Raw genomic sequence first — 7380 nt, forward strand, 5'->3', positions numbered from 1 at the left:
ATAGATAGATAGATAGAGTGAAAGGCACAACAGATAGATAGATAGATAGATAGATAGATAGATAGATAGATAGATAGATAGATAGATAGATAGATAGATAGATAGATAGATAGATAGATAGATAGTGTGGACACTTTTTGTGACTGAAGACAGAGAAGAAATTAAAATTAGTAAAAACCTTTTATTGATACATACCAGAGAAGGGTAAAATGACAGAGAAATACAGTCCTAGGACACCGCACTTCATCTGCCTCGAGCGCAGATATCCTTGCCCTTTTATAGCTTTTCTAGTCTCCTGATCGTAGACCACGTAAGCAATAAAAATAGCGTCCTGACTCATTTTGTATTATTCCAATTGGTAAAGTCTTTACCCTAAAGGTATATTTTCTTGTCACACACATCATTGAAAGAAAACTTCCAGAAAGTATATATGCTTTTTGTCACGCACACAAAACACAAACAAGTTTGATCATTCTGTCCTATTTTCTGTACTTACACTCATACACTTTGTTCAATTACATCATTTTATGTTTTTACACTCCTCCCTTTTTGAACAAAATGATGTGGGCAGTAGAATTAAATTGAAATGGTTGATGAAGGGGAAGGGGGGAAAAAGGGGATGGGGAGGAGAAAATGGAAGAAGCTATACGAGACATGTGCTCCTCATGTAGCATATATGCCCTTTCCATAGAGGCGGTAAAGTATTTAGATAGAGATCACCACCCATCCTTGGGTAGCCTGAGAGGGTGCGGGTAACAGTCAACAGAAAAAGTATTTTTAAGATAGCCATTTCTTGCAATGCGATGCGTGGATCCAGGCAGGCAGTCCTTCAACTTTCACGGCATGTGGTGTGGATAGAAGAATTTGGAATGGTCCTCTCCACCTAGGCTGATGCCAGTGTTTCCTCCGAGTATCTCGAACCAGGATCCAGGTGCCTAAGGGAATTGGTAAATCCTTAGAAGGTGGGCTGGTCCTCCAGGCTTGATTAACCTGCTGGTGGACTTCCTTCAACGAGGTTCGGAGACCTGCAAGACTAGAGAGAAGATCATTGTCCACAGTATGCAAATTCACACTTCCTACAACCATGCCAATGGGCATGGGACGTCCGGTCAGAATCTCAAACGGTGATAGTCCCAGTTGTCGGTGTGTCCGTCCCCTTAGTCCCAATAAAGCTAAGGGTAGTGCATCTGGCCATGATAAATTAGTTTGTTCACAAATTTTTGCGAGTTTAGCTTTTAAAGTGCCATTGCATCGTTCTACGATGCCTCCGCTTTGGGGATGGTATTTACAATAATGGTGCACATTAATATGGAGCCAGGTGGTTAATTCATTTATAACGGAGTTCACAAAATGAGTGCCATTATCTGTTTGTAACTTTTGAGGGATACCCCATCTTGGAATAATCTCTTTAATTAGTGCTTTAGCTACTGTTTTGGCATCGTTGTGTTTTGAAGGGAAAGCCTCTACCCATCGGGAGAACACATCGACAATCACAAGACAATATCGGTACCCTTTAGACGGTGTTAGTTCAATGAAATCCATTTGGAGATGTTCAAACGGACCCATTGGATTAGGGGTAACGGCGGGACTTACCTGGGTACCTTTTCCCACATTAAACTTTTGACATAATGCACAGCGTCTGCAAAATTGCTCTGCATATGTAGAGAAACCTACAGCTTCCCAATGTTTTTCAACATCTCGAACCATGGCATCTCTACCTGCGTGATCGAGGCCATGGGCGATTTTTGCCATTCCTGGGAAAGAGGCTTTTGGGAGAAAAAGTTTGTTAGTGTGTTTATGAGTCCAGACTCCATCAGAGAGGGACCCTTCTTTGGACCATTTTCTCCTTTCGATATCCGTGGCTGCACTCTGTAAAGAAATAATTTGATTATCAGGGTCCTGGTCATTTCTCTGTTGGAATAAAGAAATTGGTGTGTTATTATATGCAGCCTCTTTAGCAAAGTGGTCAGCTAATTCATTTCCTTTGCTAACAGGATCCTGTTTTCCTGTGTGAGCTTGACATTTAACAATCACTAGCTTCGATGGTTTGGTTGTAGCTTCTAAAAGGGATTCGATCAATTTCTGATGTTGGATGGGTTTGCCAGTACTGGTCTTAAATTCCCTTAGTTTCCATAGTGCTCCATGATCATGGCAGACTCCAAAAGCATACCTGGAATCCATATAAATTGTTACGATCTTCCCTTCGGACAGCTGACACGCTCGAGTGAGTGCTACGAGTTCAGCTGCTTGTGCACTCAAGCTTGATGAAATTCGATTTGCTTCCAGCAGGCGGTCCCCTTGGACCACTGCGTAACTGGTTGAGGGTGCTCCATTTTTCAATCGCAAGGAACATCCATCCACAAAAATCATTTCTCCAGTTTCTAAAGGTGTTTCCTGTAGATCTACTCTAGGTTTTACAACCTTTGCTATTTCATCATGGCAATTATGTGGTTCTCCTTGGTTGTTAATTGGGAGAAGAGTGGCTGGATTTAAAGTGGAGCATCTTTCAATTGTAACATTTGACAAAGTACAGAGTACATTCTGATAGTGTATTGCCCTAGCAGTAGTGAGATGTGAAGTTTTGGCTTGTACTAGGATAGAATGTACAGCGTGAGGCACTTTAACTGTTAGGGGGCTCATGAGAACTACATCCGTGATTGCTAATACAGCTTCTGTTGTTGCAGCCACAGCACGAAGACACGGAGGAAGTGCTGCGGCCACTGGATCCAGTTTTTTAGAAAAATAAGCCACCGGTCTCTGTTTATCTCCGTGTTGTTGCGTCAGTACTGCATTCATAAATCTCTGCTTTTCGTCCACGAACAAAGTGAATGGACGAAAATGATCAGGCAAACCAAGCGCGGGCGCAGATAGAAGAGCAGTTTTTAAGTCACAGAGAGCCTTCTCAGCCTGTTCATTCCATTGGACCTGGCCAGAAAGGGGGATTCCAGGAGTTTTAGCCAATTGTTGCAACGGCTGTGCTCTTTCAGTAAAAGTTAGAACCCACTGTCTGCAGTAGCCCAGAATACCTAAAACAGACATAACCTGTTGTTTTGTGACCGGTCTAGGAAGATTTTGGATGGCTGTAATGCGATCGCTAGAGAGAGCTCTTGTTCCACACGTAATGTCATGACCTAGATATTTTACAGTTGTTTTGATTAGCTGCAGCTTAACTTTAGAAACTTTATGGCCATTGTCCCCCAAAAACAGCAACAATTTCTGGGTATCTTTTGTACAATCTTCTTCCGTAGCGCTACATAGCATTATGTCATCTACATACTGTATCAATGTACTACCTCTGTCCGGCCAAAAGCCTTCTAAATTTTGGGCAAGAGCTTGTCCATATACACAAGGGGCTTCAGTGTATCCCTGAGGCATGACGGTCCATGTCCAACGGCGGTTTTGGAAAGTAAAAGCAAACCAAAATTGAGAATCAGGGTGTACAGGGATAGAAAAGAAAGCATTAGCTAGGTCAATAACGGAGAAGTACCGAGCGGAAGGAGGGATAGTAGAGAGGATAGTGGAAAGATTAGGGACAATAGGGGCCCTAGGGAAGATAGCAGAATTTACTTGTCGCAAGTCTTGTACGAAACGCCATGAACCATCAGCCTTTTTTACAGGTAGAATGGGGGAATTGACTGGAGAGTATTCAATTGGAATAATGGCACCGCGTTTGACGAGATCGGAATGTACGGCGGAGATGCCAGCCTCTGCTTCGGGAGACAGAGGATATTGGGCACGGTGCGGGCGGAAGGAGGATTTCGGGTGGATCACCAGAGGCTCACAATGGGCTATCCTTCCATAATCATTCTTTCCCTGGGACCATAGTGAATCAGGGAGCATAGAGAGCCAAGAAGGGAAAGTGGTTTGCAATGAACAAGCAAAAGAGGAAGGACGGCACAAAGCGCGATGTACTAAAAAATCAGTTTGAAGCACCACTTTAGTTATTAAACGGTCAGGAGTATCAAAAATACCTGGAGTAACTTGTAACCAGTCTGTTCTTTTAAGGCATTGTTCTACCCATGGTCCTATTTCCCCCATTTAACAGTGCGTGATTTAGCTAAGGAAATATGAGGCACTGAGCCGCCAAGATAATATATATGCTGTGAGCATGTAAGATGAACAGAAGCAGCTGCCTTTGTGGATGAAATAAAAACACAGGAGATGTGAAGGGTTTCGGGGCGAGTACCAGAAGTAAGGAAAGATTCTAGCCAGGGGGTGTCTACTTCTATAGGGAAGTATTGGGCAGTACAGTGTAAAATGTCAGGGGCCTGTAAATTGGGAAAGAGACAGGGGGAAAAAGAGTGTAGGGCTTTGAGGAGAATGGTGTGTGGGGAAATATTTAAAGTCCAAGCTGCAAAAGAGGGTTTGGGGTAAGGGGCAATTTGACACAACAACTTGGGGGTAGAACAGAAAAAACCTTTGTCAGTCATAGAAATAGAAAGAGAAAGTTCTGTCATGAGATCTCTTCCTAAAAGGTTAACTGGACAGAGCTGATTTAAAAGAAAACGATGCAGTGAGGTATGTCCGCCAGGACGTGACTGGACTTGAAGAGGTTTTGATACTTGAAGAAGGTGAGGTTGTCCAGAAGCAGTAAGCACAGTAACAGTCTCGTTCGAGGCAGGGACCTTTGCCAGCGAGAGGGTAGATCGAGTGGCACCAGTGTCGATTAAGAAAATAGTCTCAGTGCCATCAACGAACAATGTCAGTAAAGGATCAGTCTCTGAATTATGGGTGAGCAAAGGTAGTTGAAAAAAGTGGCTGGAGGTCCCTGCGTTTTCCTATGGCCAGTATTGTTGGTCAGGGGTGTCAGAAAAAACAGGTGGAATAGGGGGAGGGGGGGGCTGTTGCTGTCTGTGAGGGCACTCCCGACGAAAATGTCCAGTTTCACCACAGGCGTAGCAAGAGTAGGAATTAACATTGGGATTAAAGGGAGAGGGAATAAAAGGATTCTTATTGTGGTCAGCAGGAGGAGCTCCAAAACCACCTCGTCCTCTTCCTCGTCCTCGTCCCCTTCCTCTAAGGCCATATCCTCGGCCTCGGTCAGGAGTATTCCTGGTATAATAGTTCATCTGTGCTGCCAATAATTTGGCATGAGAGTCTGATTCCTTCTGCTTAGTTTGTTTTTCGGCATGTTCAGCATGTCATTTGACTTCATCAAACGCGGCACTTTCCCACCCAATACAGGAAGTGCGGACCTTGTTTTGTATATCAAGGCGCAAACCGGAAACAAAAGGTGGAACTGCAGCACGGGTGCGGTCATCAACATTTTTCAAGCCCGAGTGATTAGCCATAAGGTCTTGAATCCTATGTGCCCATTCATCAACCGTCTCGTCTCTCTTTTGTTTTGCAGCAGAAATAAGGGACCAGTCCGTTCCTTTTTTATATTTTTCTGCAATATTTTGTCTCAACGCCTCCCATTGTGGGTTAAATTCGCCTTCTCCACCAATCCCTTGTCCTCAAGTTAAAGCTGGGTTCCATACCCATGGAACGTCATTGCGGACACCCTTGCAAACAGTGGCCCATGTGGTCCCAAGCTTTCGACGAAGTACCTGGGTCCATTCAGCAGCGTTAGGCTTATACATGCTATCTAACTGATCAAGTTGTTCAACAAATTTTAGTCCTCCTACTTCCTTTGGATCTGGAAGTGCATTCACGACATCCTTTAGTTCTTGGATGTCCCAGTTCCGATTTATCATAACTGTTGTGGGATTTTGGGGTCCGGCTGGATGGGCAGGGTTATAATGGGGATTGGGAACTTCTATTAAAGGGCAAGTAAGTAAAGGTGAAGGATTTGGAGAGAAAAAAGTTGGAGCTGGTTTGTGAGTGGAGGTTTGACTTCGAGTGCGTTGGGAGATGGGTTTGTCTAGTACGGGTTATAACAACCCTGCTTATTCCTACACAGGATCTTCCTAGTTTCCTGTATTTCACTTACATCTCCTGTCCCCTCTATCGGCCAACGCCCACCACTCTGTCTATTCCATTTCCTACATGCCTTCTTGAAATCTAAACCTGTCTTCTTTTCTACAAATTTCCTAGGAGACCCATTTTTACGGGGCGTCTGTTGATCCTCCGAAAATAATTCTTCCAGAATTAATGATTTTGATCCCCCTGTGCGGCGATTAACAGGCTTACTGTTATAAGTTCCCATTATGTCCCCTTGCTCTTCCCGAGTCCTGTATTTAATTTTCCAACTATATACTGATTCGTCTAATCCCTTGTACGTATGAATCAGCGAGGTATTAAGTGTGCCACTCACTATTCCCCTACTGTTCCCTTCTTTTAGTCCCAAGGGTAGACACCCAACTATCGGTCCTGTCCCAGTTCCCAGGAGAACACGGTATTCCTATTAGTATGTAGATTTATTTATTCCGTCCTAACAGCAAACCTGCAATCTGTGCTCTTTTTCTGTTTATGTTTCCATATATATATATACCACCCCGTTACTCGTCCCGTTAGCCTGTCCGCTCACATCCCCGGATTCCAGCTCAGGTGACTTCGTGTCCGATTTCGGTTCAGCAGAATACTACATCAATACGTCCAGCCGAGTCTAGGATATGGGTGAGGCCAGTATCCTTTCGTCAGACCTTTCGTATGCGTCAAACTGCTTGGGTCAAGTCTCCATCACCTTAAGCAACCCGTTGAGATATGAATATGACTAGACGGTCAACAGGAAACTCGCCCTCCCGTAATTTAGAAAATAAAAAAAATGTTCGGAAATTCCCCGGTGCTTACCCCAGCCTGGAAGTGTGCAAGCTCTGTCTGGAAATCCGTTCAGTCACCGTGGATGTAGCAAAGAGGAGACCAGGGGCTCCTCACGCAAGAACTCTTTCAGGACAGGGCAGTCCTAACTTTTGCTGGAGCTGCATGCTCTGCTGCCGGAGTACTCAAGTTGACGGCAGTCCGCTGGTAAGACGGATCACTGAAATGGTCTCGCCGGAGGAGTCGACCGGCCGTCTCTTGCCCCACGTCCGGGCGCCAAAAAACTGTGGACACTTTTTGTGACTGAAGACAGAGAAGAAATTAAAATTAGTAAAAACCTTTTATTGATACATACCAGACAAGGGTAAAATGACAGAGAAATACAGTCCTAGGACACCGCACTTCATCTGCCTCGAGCGCAGATATCCTTGCCCTTTTATAGCTTTTCTAGTCTCCTGATCGTAGACCACGTAAGCAATAAAAATAGCGTCCTGACTCATTTTGTATTATTCCAATTGGTAAAGTCTTTACCCTAAAGGTATATTTTCTTGTCACACACATCATTGAAAGAAAACTTCCAGAAAGTATATATGCTTTTTGTCACGCACACAAAACACAAACAAGTTTGATCATTCTGTCCTATTTTCTGTACTTACACACATACACTTTGTTCAATTACAT

The sequence above is a fragment of the Erpetoichthys calabaricus genome, chromosome 11 (genome assembly GCF_900747795.2).
Source record: "Erpetoichthys calabaricus chromosome 11, fErpCal1.3, whole genome shotgun sequence".
Lineage (NCBI taxonomy): Eukaryota > Metazoa > Chordata > Cladistia > Polypteriformes > Polypteridae > Erpetoichthys > Erpetoichthys calabaricus.